This window comes from Vicugna pacos, chromosome 11, assembly GCF_048564905.1.
Source record: "Vicugna pacos chromosome 11, VicPac4, whole genome shotgun sequence".
Lineage (NCBI taxonomy): Eukaryota > Metazoa > Chordata > Mammalia > Artiodactyla > Camelidae > Vicugna > Vicugna pacos.
The window spans coordinates 81849277-81872684 of record NC_132997.1 but is presented as its reverse complement, the minus strand read 5'-3'; the positions used below and the strand labels follow the sequence as shown (position 1 = coordinate 81872684).

At 40.0% G+C, this 23408-nt stretch overlaps 1 protein-coding gene across 9 annotated transcripts in view; it reads left to right on the top strand.

Moving 5' to 3' along the window:
* Positions 1–23408, top strand: part of SORCS1 (sortilin related VPS10 domain containing receptor 1) — a 468902-nt gene that overhangs the window by 218496 nt on the left and 226998 nt on the right. The window contains exon 1 of one of the 9 annotated variants that reach the window (XM_072971849.1): positions 6993–7487. The exons of 7 other annotated variants lie outside the window; for them this stretch is intronic. The gene's annotated coding sequence lies outside the window, so the exon portion shown is untranslated. Of the gene's footprint in view, positions 1–6992; positions 7488–9675; positions 9762–23408 lie in introns of those variants that run through there. One more of the 9 variants, XM_072971850.1, reaches the window with a different exon arrangement.

Genomic DNA, 23408 nt, shown 5'->3' with positions numbered 1-23408 from the left:
CTTCATGGCTGCATCTTGGGTTCATGTGTAGACTGAAAGGAAGAGCAAATGGTTTGGGATAGGGTTGGTTTATAATTACTACAGAAAACAACAACAACATGATTTGGTCATGGAGGCTCCTCTCAGCAGTACTAGTACCTACCAGTAGGACTTTAGTTGGACACTTCACCACCTGGAAAGATTGTTGTGAGAACTGAATGACATAAGAAGTAAAAATCTGCCTGGTAAGCTCTTGAGGACTATGCAAATATAAAGCAATTAATCTATAATTAAGGAAAAATAATTCAGTAAAAAGTCATCACTACTCTGACAAGAGTAGTCAAAACCAGACAGTGGGTCCCTTACTTATGAACTAGGGATAGAGTATAAATAATTGTGCTTTAAGATTTGTAGGGGAAAAATGATAATAAACAGAAAGGTGGAAATGAATGACCTAGAATAGAGCACAAAACTATCAGAATGATAAATAAAATCAGGACCGATTTCTTTGGGAGAAAATAAGGAAGGGAAGACAAAGAGAATAAGAAGAATGACGTAATCAGGCTTTCAGCCCCGTGTGTCTTTCACTCCCGCACAGGTCTGGCTGTGGCTCCTGTCAACCACACCACCTACATCTCAGCATTGTGACTAGATCTGCACCCTGAGAACTCGCTCCCCTACACGTGCAGAAAAGTTTATCTTCTGATCTGTGATGACGGCCATGTGTTTGACACTGGGACACAGCTTCCTGTGCCAAAGAGATTGTGGAATTACTGGTCTCTCTTGAATAAACAGAGGAAGAAGAGTGTAGATGTGGGCAGTTAACGAGTCTCTAATCTACCTGTTAAACTCCTGCCTAGAAAGCCCAACGGAAGGACAGAAATCCTGCTGAAGAAATTGGCTGTCAGACATCTGATTAGCGGGCTCAGTAGTGTAGGTGGGTTTATTTTAAGTGTTTGGGACATCGTTGGCCAGAAAAGCAGCTGATCAGTGTGAATTTAAAGAAACCTAAAGAGCAAAATGACACAACTAGAGCTGGAAACATGGAGACATTTTCAAAATCCTTCCATTAAAGAATCAAGGGTGTGAGAGGCTCTCACAGGGCTCTGGGAGCTTGTTGAGGTAGCCGTCACAGTGTTGCTGTTTTCAAGTTCTCTGTGAAAATAAATATTGTCAGGCAGTGTTTCCTCTTTGCAAGCAATGGGGACTAACTCTGGCTCATTTAATTGAAGGAGTTTTCTTGCAGGATAACTGGTGCTTATAGAATCAATAGGGGTGAAGTCCCAGCTTAGGAGTAGGTGTTGGCCAAGCTAGCACCAGAGAGCTGGAAGCAGGAACTTCAGTAACCATCAGGTCAGCATACTGATAGCAGATGTTCAAACTCCGACTGTCTCTTCCATTCTTACATTTCTTACTTAAAGTTCAAAATCCCAGGTATATCCCATTGGCTGAGCTTTGGCCACAGGTTCCTTCTGTGGCTCTACAGAGTGGAAGGGAAAGGATTCTGACCCCTTTGAATTCTACAGGGAGAAGCAGACACCTATTCTAAACACTCAACCCAAGATTCTTCCCAGTGGTGGAGAGGCAATTCCCTGTAAGGGAATTTGGGTGTTAGAATGTAGGGGTGGATTTTGAGTCTCTCTCTCTCTCTCTCTCTCTCTCACACACACACACACACACACACACACGAAGGCAAGTTTCCAGTGTGGAAGTAGTATGGAAATGGTAGAAAAGTCAAACAACAAAATTTATTTTTTAATGATGAGATTGTCAAATATTAGGATTTCAGGCCAAGGGGTAATGAATAGGAAATGTGTATCCCTATTTATGCAGAATATAGCTTAAAGGTAAACTGAAAGATTGACAGAGGGTCTAGAAAAGCAACAGCAGGTCAATTACGGGCAATTAGATATCCTCCAAAACCTTCTGACATTTCTGGGCTTGGGCACATAGATAAAGTAGTATTGGGGCATGACCAGTGGAAATAGAGTAAGGAGGGTGTCAGAATACCTGAGCCTGTGACCTGGAGTCATTTCCCTTCTGTCCGTGAACTCAAGGACATAAATCCAGCTCTAGAATCTGTTCTGGGTGGGTGATGTAGTTGGGAAAAGTTTCCAGAGAATGTAGATCCAGCATGTCTACCCAGTTCATTTTTAATCTTTAAAAAAATTGTGTTAAAAAACACAATATAAAATTTACCATCTTAACCATTTTTAAGTGTATAGTCATTAGTGTTAAATATATTCATATTACTATAAAGCAGATCTCCAGAATTTTTTCATCTTGTATATCTGAAACTTTTTACCCATTAAACAATGACTATACTTCCCCCCTTCCCCACAACTTCTGGTAACCACCTCATTACTTTCTGCTTCTATGAATCTGACTACTTCAGATTTCTCAAATAAATGGAATCACGTAGAATCTGTCTTTTTGTGACTAGATTATTTCACTTAGGGAAATGTCCTCATAGTCCATTCATTTTGTAGCATATCACAATTTCCTTCCTTTTCCATTGAATATATATCACATTTGTTGAGGCATTTATCCATTGGTGGACATTTGGGTTGCTTCAACCACTTGGCTGTTGTGGATAGTATTCTAAGAACCTGGGTGTGCAAATATCTCCTTGAGATTCTGCCTTCAGTTGTGTTGGACGTATACCCCGAAGTGGGATTGCAGGATCATTGTAATCATCAATCATGAAAATTCCATATAATTCTCTTTAAATCATCATGGTAGTTCTATTTTCAGTTTTTTGAGGAGCCTCCATACTGTTTTCCATAGTGGTTGTACTATCTTATAAGTCCATCAACAGTGCACAAGAATTGCAATTTCTTCACTTCTTTGCCAGCTTTATTTTTATGTTTTGAAGAAAAACGATTCCACCTAAAAGTCACAGACTGTGTGGAAGCATTAGTGTCTGGAGTAGGAGGGATCCCTAAAATGCTGTTTCCCATCATTTCACGGGAGCCCCCAGAGGTTTCAAAAACCCCGCTCCAAAGGGATGGTGCAGAGTAAGCCCAGAGGGACTTGAGGAAGGTAATCGAGAGATCATCTAACTTTGGGGTCTTTACTACACTGAAATGATAAATGAACTAAGATGAGTACAGTCTAAAAGCATAGACCAAGTTTACCTGGATATCCCTGTTAGGAATATTCCCACCTGACATCTGGATTATATCTCTTATGAGAAAAGCTAGTATGTTGGAGTACTTACCCACATGTAGGTATTTCTCCTGGTAGCCATATGAAACACATACTCTGATTATCCCCATCCTGTGGGTTGAGGGAGCTGAGGCTTGTGGGAAAACAACTTGCCCCAAACTACACTGAGTGTCTGTGAAACCAGCGGGAGTTCTTAACTCTTCTCCCAGGGTTTGGGATTCTTCATAATGTCAGTGACATGATACAATAACAAGTCACTTTTTGTTTTATCTGTTTAGAAAGCTTTGTTTTGCTAGTATTACATATATATCAAAAGTAGGTATAACTTTGAAACTGATGACTTTTCTTGGTGGAAAAAGTCTGATTGACAGCTCCCTCAGTTCCTGTTCTCCCTCATAAACTACACAGGTTTCTGCTACACAATCTTTGTAATCCCACCTGGGAGATCTCCGGTGTTGCTGTGATCAGTCTTGGGGTTATTTTTGAAAGTTCATTCCTTTAAAGGACCTGACCGGTGATCACCACATGCCGTTTAATAATGGTGGTCTCTCCAGCCCGTATAATGTCTTTAGAATGTTCTCAAAATGGATTGAAACTAGTGACTTAAAACAGAACAGCAACCTCCTTCCCCCACCTTCACCACACAGGCCTCCCCATTCTCTCTACACTCACACCACACATGTGCACACACACACTGCACATGTGTGTGCACACACACACACCCCACTGACTCCCCACATGCTGGCAGATTTTCCCAATTTGCTATTCAGAAAGTTATATTAACTGTGAAAGTAAAATATGTCACATGACCAAATGTTAGATAAAAATGAATTTGCCACCTGCTGCTTCACTCCTGCCCCTCTGGAAAATAAAAGGAATTGAATTTGCTGAGAAATCCCTCCGACTTATATTTTTTTTCCCTTTTAAGATGCTCCATATGTCAGGGAGAGAGCCACAGCTGTAATCAGTAGTTGAAAGTCCATCTCTGTAATTAATGAAGAACTTCTATGCAAAGAAAAGCTCCATTTTATAAGATAAACTTCCTGTTTACTTGCAAACTCATGTTTTATGTCAGAACTGATGATGTATTCAACCTCACGCTACACCGGCCTGAGGAGCTGGGAAGATCGTTACCCAGTTTTGAAGACTATAAAGTGTTGAGTGAAAATGTTTAGTTTGTCATTTGAGCTAAACTCTCCCTTCGCGCTTCCTTTTATTCTTTTCCACTTACATTTTCTTTTTTCTCTGTAATTCTTCTAGGAAAAGAAAAAAAAAGGAAATTACCTTTCCTGGGCCTTGGAAATTATCTGCAGCATTTTCTACTTATTTTCACTATACTAGATGTAGCATGTGACAACAGCATCTTTTAATTTTAAGACTATTAGGGATGTTCACAACTTTGGAGGCGAAAGATTATATTGCGTTAATTTCATTCATTTGTTTCATTCATTGCATCCATAATTATTGAATGTAGTATGGCTAAGGCATTGTGCTGGGTGTGGGTAATATGCTAATGATCAGAAGTATGTATATCTTTTGCCCTCATAGAGCTTCTAGGCAAATGGGGGAGGAAAAAATATACAGATAAGTAGCTTTAAATGAATATATCTTTATATAATCTGAGCAAAAGTAAATATTTTAGATAAAAAGAAGTTATTTCTTACCCATTTTGTTGATTTTATACATTATAATTTTTTGAAGTATGTATTGAATGTGACCAAATTGAGTATCCGATGACAAAAGCTTTATCCTTTGAACCAGGCTCTGAGGAAGAGGAAGAGAAAAGCTCCATCCTTGGGTGAAGTTAGGGAAATGGTAGTTGATAAAGTTTTCAAATGGATCTTTTTTTTCCTCCTGTGAGTCTGTAAAGAGAGTTTTAGAAATAATTTTTAAATTATGTTTAGGACCCCCCCTAAAATGTTCATTTAAAACACAGAGTTTGTAGATAATATATGGGGTATAATTTATCTAAAGCACTTTGGAATGTTAATGCTACACCCTACGAACTCTAGAAGGGTAAGAACTATCCTTATTTATATTTACATCTTGCCTGAAGGAGACTCCATGAAAGACTGTGGAATAGTTGGAATGGGTGCACGTATAAATGAATGAGTAAATGGATGGATGAATCATGGGCTTTGATAAAGTCCCAACATATGTTCCTACAACCTTTATTATTTAAGTTTAAAGGCTTTGAACCGTGAGAACACTTCAGTAAATGCTGGCACAGAGTAGTGAAATGTGCTAGGTGTTCTACAGAGCATAAGAATCATAGAGTCCCTGAGCCTTCCCAGTTAATACCGCACTGTGATTAACTGAAGGAATTGTCTAGGGACCATCTGAAATGGGTAAACAGTCACTTCTGTTTAAAATAAGTCAAACTCTAGGTGACTTAGAATAAAAGGTTGTTTTCGAATCAGAGAACTAGCATGCAGTTGCAATCCTATCTGAACTGTTGTTTCATTCTAGGGCCACCAAGGAGAGTTGGTGACCCATTGACAGGTATCCCAGGTGCTTTGACTACAGGGGAAATCTTGGTCCATTTTATTCAATTTCACATCTGCAGATTAGCCTAGCAGCAAACTTGTTTAAAGTATAAAATGCTTGGAGACTTTACTCACAGATATGGAGAAGGCTTTGTGTCAAGCATAATCAGGGTCTTGTGCAAAATGTCGTCTGGCATAGAATGCTAGTTTTGAAGTGAATTGGTCAGAATTAAGGCTGTGTTGATGCTTAGCACCTTGGAAGAGCTGCAATGGAAGGAAAGGTTTATCTCTGCCCAAAAGGAAATGAAAGAGCAGTACCTCTCTTAAGTCAGCTAGTCATGGGAGTAGACTGTCAACAAAGCTAGAGGTCTTTTAATTCTTCTTTATGTCTTTAAAAAAGAGTGGATGGATGGGTTTGTCTAGTTGAAGCCCTAAATTAAGACAAAAGTCTGTGATGTTGATTCTTTTTTCATCTCTTTTAATCTATTATTCTGTGTAATTGTCAAAAAGGAAATCATTGTATTCAATTTAAAGATCCAAATTGAAACTTCTGATGACTTGAGTATAATGATGAGTAAAGGGAACTCTAAATTCAAATCTGTTTACTCATTCATATATTAGGCACCTACTGCACACAAGCCTTATTGTTTATTCTGATCAGTATATCAATTTATGCTAACTTGTTTATTTCTGATCCAAAAATACTTTTTCTTTAAATTTCTAAGGGACCACTGGTTAATAGCACAATTTACCAGGTGCACTGTACAGACAGCTTCCTACCCCCTCCAGACCAATCATCAGCTTGATTAATTAATTTAATCAAACACTCCAGTGTGACAGTTCATCCTAATTAGCTAATAATATTCTATTTCTCAGCACGCTTGGGACCTGGATATTTTTGTTGTGTAAAGTAACACAGTCACGATATTGCATTTCTGTTCTTGAAGGCCTGAGGGCTACCCAGGGGTGGGATGAGTTCAGAAGGTGTGCTCCACTGAGAGTGAGTGTTGGCAGCGATAAGTGAGTGGGCCATGGGGTCCACCCTTAAGTGAACAGGCTGTGGAGACCAGGCCAAAGTTCACAATAGCTTGCACCTGGTAAAAGGTAAATGTACGCATGTGCCAGTAGCATACACACTACGCATGCGCCAGTTATGTAAGCCTTATGACCAAAGAAGTAAAGGTACGCATGCGCTAGTAGTAGTATGTAGGCAGTATGAACAAAGACTAACAATGCGCATGTGTGGGCAAAATAGATACGAGCAGGGCAAGTGCGCCACGCGGGTGTGCGCCATCTTGTTGAAGTAGGAGGTGTGGCCGCCGCCGCTGCCACCGCTGCCGCCGCCGCTGCCCGCGGCACGCACCACTCGCCTATAATGCAGTAAAGTGCTGTTTCGCTCCATGTCAGCTCCTCAAACAGTCTGTTTTGCGGTATGGCGGCTCCTCGTGCATTTTTCCTGTGGGGCAGCTCACCTTGAATCCCTCTTCAGTCCCCACTTGTCTGATAGTGAGTTAGAGAAAATGGATCGCAAATAATTCTAAAAGAAGACGCCTTGAGTCTGGAACACGGGCTAAGTGCTGGCTGTTTTGCTGAAGCAGTCATGGTGACTAGGGTGTGGCATTGATGCCCCGAACTCAGTTCCAGAGGACAACTTACTCAGCCCCCACTGAGATATGGACCCAAGATTCTACTTTAAGCATAGTTGTCTAGAGAAGAAAAAAAGTCACTTGTGTAACCACAAATGGTGCCAGTAACAGGCATTCTTTTGGGGTTCACAGTACAACAAATGGGACCAGTAACTACACTCTTCCCACCTTAAACCAAGAGTGGATTTTGTTCGTGTCAAAGCTACTGGTGAGTAGAATTCAGAAAAATTGTTGCGTTTCTGTTAAGCATTCTCCCCTGGTAGCCCACTGATTTGTTTGACCGTCTTGTGTTCCTTTGTCTCCCTAAGATGCCATTTAGAAATGTTTTCCCATCACTAATACCTCTCAGGGCTGATTTTACATACTCATTGCCAGCGATCACATTTTAATTACATGGGCCTTTGTTTTGTTTTCTCCTTTTTAATAAGGTTCTGCTAAGGAAACCTTCCCCTTTCTGGGCCTAATCAGGTTGTCAGATCAATTAAGGTAATTGACAGCAGGTTTATCACTTTTCCTTAATCAGGAGTGTAGCCATTTTATTAGAGGAAAACAATCCCCAGATGATTTAGAGATAAGAAAAAAAGATTTAATCTGTGTAAATAGAGGGAAAAAGAAAGTCAACCTAAAATGTCAGAGTTCTGAATTAAGAGAGAGATGGACGGGAAACAGAGTCAAGGGTCTTGAGAACCAGCCTTCACTGAAGAATGAAGCAGTGGTCCCCAGAACTGAATGTGCATCAGAATTACCTTCAGGGATTATTGAAAAATTCAGTAGGTATTTGGGAGAGCCCCCAAATCCGTATTTTGCCCAACACCCCAGATGATTCACCCCAGAAGGTAGTTCTTCGCACAGTACATTTTGAAAAGAAGCATTAGTACAAAGCTGTTGGAAGAGCAGAGACTATCACTGCCAAGCTAGACCTGGGACAGTGCTTCTGTTGTTTTAATATGCACACAAGTCACCTGGGGCTCTCTTTCACTAGGTACGCATTCTCACTGAGACTCAACTGCTCACCAGCTCGCAGGTGGTGATGTCGTTGCTGCTTGGCATTTAAAGATGCAAGGCCCTTGAACCTTGGCCTATGCCTTTTGATTCCTCAGCGTTGTGTCCAAAGGAGAGTTGGCAGGGGCAGTGGCCATGTTGTCTGCCCACTAGAGCTACTAAAGCTCATAAGGCAAGGAAGTTGTGCTTTCTGCCAATGTCTGAGTGGTCTGGGGAACCGAAGAATGGGGCTTAGTCCCAGGATGCCTTGGCCTCCTGTCTCAGAAAGTAACATCTTGACTTTCTCCATCATCCTCTGCAGCTATAGAAGGATTATGTCTAATTTCTGAATACATAAAATAAAGGCCCCTTTTTAAAAATCTCCCATTGAAAGAAAATGTTTATTGGAATGACCTTGAAGTTGTGCAAATAATCATTCTCTGGTACTTCTTGTGGCACTTAGGCCTCTTTAAAAACAGCTCCTTGGAATCTTAAATACGTTTAAATTTCCTCAGATGCCTTCACATCTGTGGTAATTAATTTCTTAAAAATGAGTTCTGTTTCGTTCCTCCAGTGCCTAATACAATGCTTGAAGTAAGGTCTAGGGCATGGGTTCTTCTGTCTTTAGGAGCTTGCAGTCTAATTGAGGAGAAAGAACATCATTGCCTGCTTTGTATCACTGGCTTTGTTTTTTGCATGCAAATAGCACATTCAGTCCAGTGGAAAGTAGGTTGTCTCTGTCTGAGGTAGTCATTGAAGTGACACTGGGTTGATCATGGAATAAAAACCTGTGAAGTTGGCAAAGGAAAATATTGCCACCCTCATTTTATGTAATGTCACCAGGGCTAAGTGATTTCCCAAGAGTAAAACTAGGATTGAAAACTTTTATTAAAGAAATTCTTACGAGTAAAGGGAACTCTAAATTCAAACCTGTTTACTCATTCATATATTAGGCACTTAGTGCATACAGGCCTTATTATTCACTCTTATTTTATTGGTCATCTATGACCTGTGAGTTCTCAGCAAAACCCTGACACCACCTCTGTGGTCAACAGGGAGGTCTTGATTACTTCCCCTGTGTCGCTCATGGCCTCTATCTTTTGACTTCCTGTCAGTGCTGTTTCTACCATGAAACACAAGTGGGGCTCAAATCTCCTTAACATACAGGGACCAGCCTCAAGTACCTTCTAATTGTGGAGCTGGCCTCCGGCAGCTTGATCTTATCAAGAAGGAGGCTTTAGCTCTTTATTAGGCCACTAATCTTTTATTTTTTTCATTCACTCTATAAAATATGTACTACCTCAAACCAACTTCTGAAGAATGGAGAAGTGCTTGTGTTCCATGCATTTTCCTCTAAGATTCCAAAAAAACATTCTTGAATTCTATTGCTCTGATCTTAATGACACCATGGAAGGCGGGAAGGAGCCAGCATTGTCCCCATTTATAGTTGATAAAACAAAGGGCCAAAGAGTTGGGAATTTGCTTCAGGTCACCCATGAAGGTCAGTGATAGAGGAAAAACTAGAAGCCAGTCCTGTTGACACATAGTTTGTGGCTTTTTCTACTAGCCACTCCATTTCCAGGTATAGTGTATCAGTATGAGAGAGAAATAACACGAAAACACAGGGTATTCAGAAAATTGCCAGCACTTTAGGAAACAATACATTTGTAATGAAAATTATAGTCATTTAAACATTACAGACTGTAGCTTCAGAAAGTAAATCTCTGAAGTGCTCAATACTAGATTCTGTTTCTTTTTAGAGTGATTCTGTAATTCACATATGAGACTATTTTGTAATCCAATTATTTGTCCTACTGCTACTAATTACCACTTATTGAAAGCCTACTATGTGCCAAGCACTTTGTGTCTTTTTCTTTATTGGGAAGTTATATTTTAATCTAGAGTCTCTTGACTGTGCCACAGTAATAACATTTTTCATTTTCCTATAACCCTTTAATCTATCTAAGATTAGTGAATGTCTGGTGTGATTTTACCATTTTAATTTCTCTTCTTTTTAGCCCAAAATACAGATCATGGTGTGAATTATTGCTGAAATGAAATTGTGGCATTACCTCAAAATAGGATCAATCAACACATTTCTGATTTAATTTTCAATTTAACTTAGTCACCACTTCTATAGTTTTAACAATATATTTAGTTTCCTTGAATTTATTGAAATAGCACAATCATGATCAATTCTTAATCAATATTGATCAATAGTCATTTATTAGCATTAATGCATTAATGCTCTCTCATGTGGCTGATTTGTGTGTCCATTGGTAATCAATTTGTAACACTTGTTGTAACTGATACTTTACTTTATATCAGAAGCCTTCAACCCTTTGGTCTTTGCAGACCACTGTGTTTTAAGGTTAGCCTCTGAAACCTTGGCCTTTCCTACATCCCTGGTTATCCCTTTCTGAACGTTCTCTTTAGTGCCTGACATAGCTCTCGATACATGATAGCTTAATAAGTAATGGCTGGTTATGGAAGCCAACTACTCCAGTCCTGGCTTTGCTCAGTTACTTGTATTGTCCAGTAACGCTGAGCTTCCCTGTCATGCTTTAAGAGTAGGTGCTTCCCCTTCAACCTGTCTTTATTTGAGGGCATCGTGGTTCTAGATTCTGGAAAGAGAATGAATCTGCTACATAATCTCTTTATGCTTGGAAGTCAGTACATTTAGTTCACTTCTAATGAATGATACCTGCAGAGCAGCTCCTAGGATCTTTAATAGCATCCATTCCTCTTTCATGACCAGCCTGGTGAGGCTGAGTTGCAATGAGCTGAACAGATCAATAGTAATCACAGGGTACTTGGGAAAGACAGCCTCCTCTATAATCTTGGGACAGCTTCGTCAATGTTGCCACTCACACCAAGATGAGGGGTGTGTGTGTGTGTGTGTGTGTGTGTAGAGAACTTGGTTTTAATGATTTTTAAGAAACTAATCTCCCCCATGGCTCCCACCACCTTATCTTCTTCGTTATCAGAATATAAGGATGTAAATGAGGCAGTGAGCATTTCTGCTTCCCCTGCTCTGAGGCTGCCCTTCACTTCTTTGCCCCAGCAATGCTCAGAGATAGACTTTTTAATTCTTGGATTTGCCAGAACAATGAATGCAGTCTTTTTGTAAGACCTGCCAAATCTCAGTCCTTTGCTGTTGACCTCGTGGTCAAAAATGATCTTTAGATGTTTGGCCATGAGTCTTTTTCTTTGGAGTGAAGTAGGGACCATTTAATAATTGAGGGCCAAAAAGCAGGACATCTAGTCCTGTTTTCTCTGAGGAAATTGAAAAGTATACTTTTTCTTTCTCTTTTCTCTAAGCTCCCCCTTAAAATTTTTTATTATCTTTTCAAACAAAATAATTCATGTATGAGGTACAAAATCAGAAAATATAGAGAAGCAAAAGGAAAAAAAAAAACCCACAGTATAATCACTATAGCACCGTTTAGATTGACTGTTTTTGATATTCTTTCTGTTCCATAAACCTTTCCCCAGAAATCCAAAACATAGATTTTCTTTACTCCAAAGCACAAATTGTCTTCAGCATAACATGGGAACCAGGATTTTTTCAAACTTCATTCTTGATGATGAGTACATGTTAATTTCCAATTGTTCAAAGGTGCTTTGTATCCCCAGAGAGATTCATAAGCTTTGATAAGGGTTTAAAATCTCTCTCTACTTCTTTCCTCAATAATACATGCTCAAATGCTTGTGGCATTGAACTGATTTTAATTATCCAGTAAGATTATGTTTTGTTTTGTTTTTCCGTTACCATGCTGAGATAGCTTTTTAGTATGGAAAAAAAAATTCCTAAGTCCTGAATGAATAAACTTTCAGGTCTTCTTTAAGAAAAAAGTTCTCAGCCTCTGTTGTTTTCTTGGGTGGTTTTCCTAATTGACAACCAGGGGTGATATTCAGCATTGAAAGTGTTTGTACTCCAGACAAGTAGAGGAAAATTTAATTTGTCTGGTATGGGCTTTAACTGACAAATGTTAGAAATTGACCTTTTCAACAGAAATTTACTTGGAAGTCCTAAGTGAAGCTCTGCTTTAAGCTAAATTTGTCACCAAGACATGATTAAATTCTCTTAAATGTAGCTCAATTGCACAGATTATTAATGGGAATTGAAATCTCCCTAAATGGTAGCCATAAATTTCTAAGAGGGAAAGAAGGAGAATTGTGAAGGTTAAGGTGGCTCATTCACCAAGTGGATAATCTTATGTTATCTTGGAGCTCTATTTGAGGGGAAGAAAGGTGTTTATTCCACAGCAGGCTGTGGCTCAAGCCTTCAGAGTCTTGTATAAAGGGGTGAAACACTGAGTTTTTCATGTCACTGGAATCCAAGGGCCCCACATGTCATTGCATGTGGTTGGAAGGCCATACATGTTTAGAATGAGAGAAAGGAGAAGAGAGGAAGACAGAATGAGGGGTGAAGGAGTTAAGTTTTGATAACCTTCCTAGATGCTAAGTGCTCACAGATTTCAGGAGAAGAAACAACATTATAAAGATATGGCCTGAGAAATGACTGATGTTCTCAGCAGGGAAAATAACAATGTATTGGCTCAGAACTCCAGCTACGGTTGCATTATGAAGTTTGAGCGAGGCTTTGTGCCTTGATTAGAGATGCCAACACATAAAAACAGTGAACAAACCAGGTTCTTCCTGCTGTGACACTGTATAAAGGGTCAGTTTACCTGTGCAAGGTCAGAAACATTGTAATTTTCTTTACATGGTGAGTCACAGAATCTTAAGTCAGAGCTGTAAGTAGAGCTGGCAACAGGGATGCACCCACGACCATTGGTTACTAATTATTTTTTTTATGCACATTAGCTCCTGTGTTCCCTATTTAATCTTTGAACATGACAGAATCTGCAAGGTGAACTGAAAACTCTTTCAAAGGGAAAATTTTAAAAAATGTGAAGGTGTTATTAACATGGCTGATAATATATTCTTAACTTATGAACCTCACCTCTCATTCAGAGGTACTCTTAGGGCTTATAACATCTTATGTAGATCAGACACATATCTCAGGTTGTCGGCAAGTGGCTCTTCTAAAATCAAATCAAATTGAAAGACATCTGCTTACTCTGAAATGTCAATGACTTTACACAGCTATCAAGAGGAGCAGGCTGGGTGGATATCTCCCAAGCATGCTTGAGACACCTTATGTCAAACCTCTTCTGGGTCTTTCAGCAATTATTTCTACGCATCACCTGGTTTTTTTGGGCCAAGTGATATAAATTCTAATGTATGCGTGGTGACGGCAGTTCAGTATAGTCGGAATGGAACTTGAGTCTATGAAGGTTTTGCTATTTTTTTTTTTTTTGGTTTGTTTTTAAATTTAGTCATTCAACCTCAGCAGCCATCAAGGGGTCATTTGTACAGAGCTTCAAATCCAACCACAGGCTATATCTCCCTACAATGTAATTTGATGTTTATCCTATTCTTATTAAAATTCTTTCGAAAAGCTCTTTGTCAGAAGAACCTCTGCTTTTTTCTTTTGTCTTTTTTCTTTGCTATCTCCCTCTCCCCCATTAGAGAGAGAGTGAGTGAGAGAGAGGGAGAGTGAGTGTGTGTGTGTGTGTGTGTGTAATCTCAAGATAAACAGCAAAGGGTCAGTAACTAGTAATTCTGGTCTAAAGAATCTAGAACAGGGTCAGCAAGCTGTGGCCGAAGTCTGACTACCACTTGCTTTCATGAATAAAGGTGTACTGGAACACAGCCACATCCATCTTTTTTATGTTGTCTGACTGCTTTTCTGCTACAATTACAGAGCTGAATAATTGTAAGAGAGACCCTAGATTTAGTGGCTCATATTAAGTATCTGGCAACGTACAGAAAAAAGGTTGTCAAACCCTGATCTAGACTGTATTCCCAACAGTTTGCCCAGGTTGGTAGAACCAGGTGAATTGTAGCCATCCTGCAGGCATCTTGTTAAAGATGAGAATGGTACATAGACAACCCAGGAGCAACCACAGTAAATACAGAGGCAGAAAATTTAGGCATTTCTGCCTCCGTTGAGCATCTGAAAGGGATAGTAACTTAGATTTCACTTTAGGTGAACTTGCCCTCAGTGATCCCAGAGGGAAATGGACCAGTTCATCTTCATTTATACGTTCAACATATGTCTAGGACCTGTGTTCAGCATATGTTGCTTGAATGAATACAGACATATCAAAGGGCAGTTGGTACTATAATTAATACCAAACCAACGGGAATTGATAGAATACGAAGTAAGAAATCTATTCTAGAAGTGGTGAGTTAGTCGAGTGGCAGGAAATTTTCATCTTTTCCGCTCTTGCTGTTAAGCTTGTTGACCTTTGAGTAACCAAGCTGTCTCATTTTAATTTTTTTCCTTCTCCATAAGTACATGTTGGGATAGATAATAGGTTTTAGTTTCATTAGGTGGGGTTTGAGGAAGGCACTCCTGGTATCAGTGATGTTCCCAGAACAAATGACTAAGAGATGCTAATGAATTTCCTTTTCTGGCCTTTAAAAAATAATGGGATGCAAGCTCTTCTTTCTGAAAAGGTTAAAGACCAGGGGTGGGGATTAGTCAACTTAGAATCTATTTATCACTTTTGGAACTTTTGTTTCTAACAGGGAGCAGACAGAAGAATAGATATTTATTAAATAGCTACAATGTGTCAAAATCATAATAGTTCTTTTAATCTTCACCACAGCTAAGCATTAGGTACTATTGTTCTTTTGCAGAGAAAGTAAAAATGAGGGGAGATGGAGAATTATCAGTAGCACCCTGTGAGTGAGCCAGCCAGGACATGAGTGAACGTATAGCTGTCTTCTTCCAAGTCCAGGTTCTTTCCGCTGGACCGTTGTAGTCTTTCTGTTTGAAGGTACTTGCTTTCTCTTGTACTTTTTGAAGGGATTTACTCTGCTTTTGAAAGTGAGGCTACTGCTTGGTTCCTAGAGTAGTAGCTGATTCTGCGTACTGGCCCAAAGAGGAATGCTGATATTGTTCCCACTTTCTTTCTTCTGCTTTTTTGCTTTTGTTTGTTTGTTGGTCTATACTTTGTTCATCCTATGGAGTTTCAGACACTCTCAATCTTTTCTATGAATAGGTTGTTCTAAGTTTAGGAAGCTTATTAAGTTGTAGGTTCCTGAGCATTTCTAGGACCTGTTGGATTAGAAGCTCTGGGGAAGAGACCCAGGACTCTTGAGTTTTTATTAGACTCCCTTCCTCCACCTTCCATCATAAATGTCAGGCAGACTGTCCTAGAGAGTTGGTTCTTTAATGCCCTTCAATGACATAGGATTTAGAGCCTCCTCAGCTTAGAAAAATCTCATAATTATGTTTTTAGACATTTTTTTAACACAAAAAGATTATTTTTATAGTCCTTTAGTTCCAAGGCTAGCCTTTGGCTCATAATATTTTTAACAATATTGTGAAGTGCAATTGCTCTTTGTATGATTTGCTGTCAGGAAGAACAGAGCACACTTGTGTAACAAGTAAAATGGAGCCTTGTACACAAAGACTTCATCTTGGACTATCATTGGAGCCTGATCAATATCTGTCCTGGGTTCCAAATAAGGACAGTGGCTCCACTTTGCATTCCAACCACCCTAGCTACCAACTGCCTAGCTCTTTAATTATTACTCCTATCAGAACTGTCTCACATGAAATTGTATTGTATTTGTATTGCTGCCTAGCAAATTACTGTAAATTTAACCCCAGAAAAAGCATCCATGTATATACATATGCTCACAGTTCTGTAGCTCAGAAGTTCAAGTGAACCCTGCTGCTTTGCTGTTCAGAGTTTCACATGGCTGAAATTCAGGCGTCCACTGGCTGGGCTCCCATGTAGTGGCGCGGGAGAAATGTTCTCTTCCGTGCTCCTGAAACTGTAGGTCTGAGGCCACTGTTTCTTTGGTGGCTGTCATCTGGGCCTGTTCTCTGCTCCCTGAGACCACTCACATCTCTTCTCACATGACCGTCTCCATCTTCAACCCAGCATCATTGCCAGGAGTCAGTCCCTCTCACAGGTGCTCCTGACTTACTCTTCTGTTTATTTCCTTCTGCCTTCAAGAGCACACATGATATTGTGTCTGCCCAGATAATCCAAGATCATCTCCCCATTTAAAGATCAACTGATTAATAATCTCAGTTATAAATGTGAAATCCCCTTTGTCCGATAATCTCACGTATCTGTTAGGAAAGGACATCTTTGAAGGAGGAGGCAATATTCTGCCTACCACGCTCACCTATGCACATCATTCAGTGTAAATAAAAGTAGAGATAAAAGAAATATAATGGATGCATTATAAGCTGTATTTTAATATGTCATTGTTCATACAATACACTGTTAGAAGTAAAATTATTAGAAAGAAGAGTTACGATGAAGGTAGTGAGTAGGGTTGGCAGCCCAGGTTCCACGAGGTCCTTATGAGATTTTTAGAAATAATGAGCATCCCTTGGTAAAGTTCTCAAAGAAAAAAAAATGAAATCTTCCCTCGAGTTACTTGGAGTCATACTTTGTAAAATTTCGTATATATTAGTAATGGGAAAAAATTATGCTTATATGTAAAATAGAATTTGGCTTTAGAGATACTTTTGTACTCCATGAAAACCTAATGGGGCATTTGAGAATTGTGTGTGATGACACCTGGCATCCCTCAGCCTTCTGCTCTAGACACCCTCAGTCATGACGACAATACTAACACATCCCGTGCATTTCCGTAGAGTCCCCTAGGGGATGGTGGCACCCCAGCTGAAAAGTACTGGGAAGAAAGCTCACAGATAGTGATTGGTTGAATCTCGATATTTAAAAGAAACCCTGTCTGTTCTTGGACTGCTCATAAAGGTTAAATAACTGCCCCAAAACAAATCCCTAGGTTACATATGACTTGCCTGTGTCTACCACAGGGCCATGCATAGGTAGGGAGTAAGGGTCAGGGAGACCTGACATCTTCAGTTCATTTGTGGGCACTGTGTTGGGATTGTCTAAGACAGAGGTTATGAATATGGACTTTGGAGTCAGTCAGAGTGACATTTGAAACCAGATTCTGCCCCTTGTGTGAACTTGGCCAAGTTCTCGCAGTTCTTAGAGCCTTGTTTTTGCCATCTCTCAAGTACAGAAGTCTGTAAGAATACCTGGCCAGGTGCTCTAGAAGAAGCCCCTGCTTTGTTCAGTCATGCCCATCCCACTGCGTCTCTTCTCTGCACCACAGCATCACAGAAAGTTCTGCACAGGACACTTGATTCATCTTTGGGGGGTGGGGCTTGTTGAACCTGTACACTTGTTGTGTTCCCAGAGGGACTAGACTCTCCCAGAATCTGCATATTCCCTGGTTCTTCTCCAGAATTCTAATCCAACAGGTCCCAGAAGTCTGTCATGACAAGTAGGTCGAATATTTATTTTATTTTCCACTGTTGACAAAACATTTTCTTTTTTACAGAGGGCTGTGCCCGTTTTTTTGAATAGAGAGTTCTGCCTTTTCAGAAGCAGACCGACAATTGGATTTTCTCCTCAAGCCCATGAAGCAGCTTGAGTTTTGTTCCCTGAATTTTAGAGAAGATTGTATATTAATAATTTGTATTAAAACCCCAGCTGTGGCAAAAAGAAAAGTCCTCTCTCTAGGTTTTCAAACACATTCTAAAGCAAATAAGGATTGAAATGCCTTTGGAAGCATGAAAATAGTAGCTGATTCTCATTAATCTCATCACTGTCAGAAACATTAATTACTTAAGGCCGCATGCTCGGCGCTGTGCAAAGGAACCTGTCTGCATCCGTGGAAATATCACTCTAGGAAAACCTCTTAACTGTATGGAAACATCACATCTTCAGGTACCAGGATGGGAAGACAGATTAGGTTGGTGTTCACGGTGGTGGTATTTCCAAGAGATACAGACATTACCTGGTGAAGTGGAGGGAAGTTGAGCTCACAGCTAACCCCGTAAATGATACTCAGTAAGAAGTCACTGAGGATTGAGTGACTTAAGTGAGGAGTCTTGGAGATGCCTTTCCTAAGGCGATCTCTGAACAGGATTTTGGTAGATCCTACTTCATTTTGAGAAAATTAGGCTCGTGTGCCCTGATGTGGAAGTGCCAGGGCATCCTGCCTGTCATTCCTCTGCCACCCCTCTGTGTGGCTGAGACACAAAATCTACATTACTGACCATTTTTCTTCTGGGAAGCAGCCAGAGAGCTCATTCTCTTGAGCACTGTGCTGACATTAATCTCTGGCTGCATGCTTTCATTTTACTTCCTGTAAAAATCCATCTGGAGATCCTGTGCTTAACCTAAGGTTAGATGTCAGGGACACAAAATACCGATTCTTATTTTAAATCACAATTGTTGCTATAAATAGCAAACTTAATAACCTGGTAAATCCCTGGGATGCAAAGTGATGGATGAGCTTCTGCTGATTAAAAAAAAAAAAATCCACAATGCTAAAACTATGGCTCAAGTTGAAGTTAACAATGATAATAAAGCATAACTAATACACTGCTGAATTATTCATGATTACAGAAACTACACCCTCAATGTCAAGCCACACTCCTTGGAGTGTACTGTAACCAGAACATCTCTGAAATTGTCTAGTCCTAAGTGGAAGGGAAGCACCAGGGGTTGAATCAGGATTGTGCTAAAGAAGAGTGTAAGTTGAAGAAATTGCTGAGTTATACCTAGAACATGTTATACATAGTGAATTGAAATTATTATGAAATATTAATAGAAAAAATTGTAGATTACTATGTTTGGGTGCACTTGATAACTTGATGGTAGCTTACAAGTATTCCTCACTTTTCAGTTTTTCAGTGAAGCTCAGGAATGACTCCTGGCCTGAGTGCCTCATCCAGGCCATTCTTACCACCCAGCTGGACCCTCTGCTTTTTCCATTTTCTAGTTTATTCTCCACCAAGTAGCCAAAGTGATCTTTTAAAAAATGTTGTTGATTTCTGACTTGGCTTTGGCCAAATCCCTCCTCTGCCCATAATCTCACACTGGAGGAAATCTAAACCTCTTACCCTATACTCCTTAAATGATATAGCCCTTGTCAATTTTTCTGTATTCATCCCCCTCTAAGCTCTAAGCATACAATTTTCTTGTGGTTTCTTGGATATACCTTAAAGCCTTAGCACTATGTTTCTTCTAATTCCAATGTACACTTATATGAGGTCTTCCAAGGCCATCCAATCTACAGCGGTGGCCACACTGTCAGTTTTAACAAGACCCTCTTTTGTTTTCATCCGAGTACTTAATGCAAACAAGAAAATAACAGATAGTCTTAATGGTGGGATTGATTGTCTCTTATGCTAAAATGAAGGCTCTGTGAGACCAGAATCCTTGCTTGTTTTATCAGATATCTTATCCCCAGTATCCAGAACAGTGTCTGTTATATATTGTCCTCAGTTCACCTGGTTTGTTGAGTGATGAGCTCAGTTGTACACACACTTTAGTATAAAAGCATTATATATACTTTTTTCCCTGCATTTAATTTTACTAGTTTAGTTGGCTGGACTAGAATCATTGTTTTCTTTGTCTAGTAGGTGACTAAACGTTCACTGATCTGATTCATTCCCCTCTCTCAGGATACATCCCGCAATGCAGATAGCCTAAAATTTTGAGACAAGAACCATTTCAGGCACTATGTTGACTTATTCTGGGGTCCAGACAGGGTTTTCTGTGATTATGCAAATCTTTTGGCTCTCAGATGCAGTGAGCTCATTGTTTATTAGTAAATATTTATAAAGCACTCTGTATTGACTGTTTCCCAACCAGATTGATTAGTGATTCCTCCCAGCAACCTTGTGAGGTCAATCATCATTATTAAAGAACAGCCCAGAGAGGCTGGGCAGCTTGCCCAAGGTCACTCAGCAGGTCTTTGGCAAAGCCTGCATTGGCAACTTCAGAGCCCATTACTGTGACAAGTCCTGGCATTTACTCCTCTTGAAAGGGTGACCCCTAATCGCTTTTCTTGTAAGGTAGGCATATAAACACTAAATGTTCTAAAGTGAGAGAAATGTGAAGGCCTTGAGTTGAAGGAGTTATTGGTGCAATTAGAAACTGGAGCCAGATATTGAAAATTGAAGATGCTGCTCAATGGAGGTGAATTGGAGGACATACTATTTTTGAGAAAATGAGAGAAATGGAATTTGAAAAATAGGACTGTAAAAAGCAGGGATGTATGTAGAAAATCAATTTGGGTGGCCTTGGGAGATGAACAATAATAAGTTATAGGCCCAAAAGCTTTTAGAAGAGTCTGGATCACGGTATCAGAAACAAGTCCTGTTCAGAAATAAGTTTAGTTCTCTAAAATAATATGCCACCAACTCACCTGGATTAGGCAGTGCTTCCTGATGTTTTGTGAGGATGAAATCTGGTTTACATAGTATTTCAGCCTTTGAAGCCCAGTGTACAAATTTCAGTCCCCATTGTGATCAACATGTCCTACTGAATATCCTCCAGGGATGTATACGAAGAAAAATGATCTCAGTTTTAAGAAATCATGTTGCATCTCACTTTCCATTATTTGTTTCTGTTTTTTCACTTCCTTTATGATATAAGGTAAGTAGTTCTTGAATAAATGGCACTACATACTGAAATTAAAAAAAAAAGACAAGTTCTAAGTGGGTGAACTGTTACGTCCTATATAATTTTTGTCCTTTGGGCTTTCAGATTTTATCTCTTAACTCTGTTCCTTGGAAGCAGATTTTCCTGAACTAACCATCAACCACAGTAATAACTGCTTACGGTGATAAGTGCTTACTCAACGCCAAGTGTTTTCCAGGAAGCAGCTCACTGAACCCTTCTAACAATCCCATGAGACAGATAGCATTTTGATCCTTATTTTACAGACAGGGAAACTGAGTTCTACGTGCCAATCTAGAAACTTCACTTTATTAAAACCGTAGTGAGATCAAGCTCTTCCACTTCTCAGAACCTTCCAAAGGCTGAACGTGGCCTGCAAGGCTCAGTGTGGTCCGGGTGCTATTACCTTGGAGAGGGACCAGCCTCGCTCCTCCTTGCTAATGTCCTTGGCTCCAGGCATGGTCATCTCCTGGATCACCCTCACCTTGGACCTAACTCAGTGTCCTTGCGCTTGCTTTTCTCTCTGCCTGTAACACTCTTTCTCAACATATGCAGCACCCCCACCCCCTTATACCATCCAGACCGATCCTCTCTGACTGTGCTGTGTAACGTAACACACCCCATCTTCACTCTCTGTCCTCTTTACTTTCCTAGGTGTTTACAAAAGGCCTTTACTTTCGTGGTATTTACTGTCACCTGGAAAATTATTTATATATTTGTTTATGTATCTCTAATCTGTCTCTTTTTGCTAGAATGTAAGCTCTACAGGAACAGCAATTTTTTTGCTTTTTTCTCCTTTCTCTGTTTTGTTGCCCATGCCCAGAACAAGGCCTGGAACATGGGAGACACAGCACAAATAATTGTCGGATGAGTGAGTGAATGGACCATTACACTGTATCACAGCACTGTTTTTCTGATAATTAGATTAACTGCGTATTGTGTCTGGTCAGGAAGAATCGAAGCCTTGGACTTCCTGGTGAATGTTTTGCAGCATCTGTTACCGAATATTCTGGTGCCACCAGTGCCCCAGAAAGATGCAAGCCAAAGGAGGTCTGAGTGTTTTCGTTTCTATTTGTGTTCAGCTTGAAGCATCTAAGAATGCAGGGAAGGGACTATGGTAAGGTTTTGGATGGGACTGCCGACTTTTCCTGGACTACTTGCTTTTTAAATACAATTGGAAAAGCTGAGGGAAGTGGGACCTGGCAGTTCTCCTGTGACTTGTGAACAAGTGTCCGTGTGGCCTAGAGGGGCGTGTAGGTTAGAGCTCCAGCTCCACTTGGCTGGACCGTCAGACTCTCTGTGAAGGGATATTGCCTGTGGGTCGGTTAGATATCACTGCACGCAGACGGGCAGGGGCGAAGGTCAATGGCTGAAGTGTTTCTGGGCTTTTCTCTTCCAAATCTTCATTCCAGGAGGGATACTGGAGTACGTTCTCCATAAGCACGGTGTATCATTTCTGATTTTTAATATCCACTTTGATTGACTGTCGTCCTTCATCCAGTCCCTTTCCCAGCTGTAACCACAGTTTTCAGTCTGATGTGACCCTGAGTGTGGTTGTGCATAGTTTCTTATACAGCTATGCCTCTGGTTTTTTTTAAATTTATCGGTTTTGTTTTGGAGGAGAATTAAGTTTTCCATACGTAGAATCATGTTTCTTTCATATAGCATTCATTAGTTCTAAGATGGCCAAGCTTTATATATTTTTTTTCTCTGATGAGATAAAGGTACTTTGGTGTGTTTGATAACCTGTAATTCTGAGAAATGACTTAACACAACCATCAGAAAACCTGGGTTCTCATCATGGCTTTATCTCAGCTAAATGCTTGACTTACTTTACACTGAGTCTCAGCTTCTTTATCTGCAGAATCATAAGGTCAGACTTACTCTATTGTGTGGAAACGATTGATTTCAAGAGGTTGTGTGAAAGTGTTAAAAAGTTACTGAAAGAGGGTAAACTAGAGTGTGTGTGGGGGTGGGCTGGAGTGGAGGACAGGGTTTCAGTGAGTCTAACTCCATGTGTCTACTGTATAATTAGAGGAGGCCTTAAACTCCCCACTACTTTAATTTTGAAAAAAATGAAAACATTGAACAGAAATGAGATTATCTCTAAGACCTTACTGAAGCTCTACCATTTTAGAATTTTTAACTTTCCTCAAATAATAGGTCAGGACCCCCCAATACATGGTGATTATTTAAGATATTGCTATGATAGGCAATAATGAAAAAAAATGTTTTCTGACCAGGCTCAATCATTTCATCCTTAAAGAAGCTAGGCAGAGAACAGATCATATGTAACAGATAAAGAAGATATACCTCCACCTTGATGCTCCAACTCCTGGTTGTCTCATACAATCTGGGGATGATATTTATCTCTAAGCCCCAGCCTAGGCTTCACTGTGATTATAGAGTTCCCCCAGACTCCTCCTGCTACAGGAATTCTTGAATGTTACAGTCACATCTAGAGATCAGATGGTCCAGCCCTCTCCAATTACATGTGAGGAAGTAATTTACTCATTTTCCAACTTCACTTCACTTCTGGAAAATTAAAGGTAGCAAAAGCTCGGTTGCACACCATCATGGTTCCCACCATTTAAGAAAAA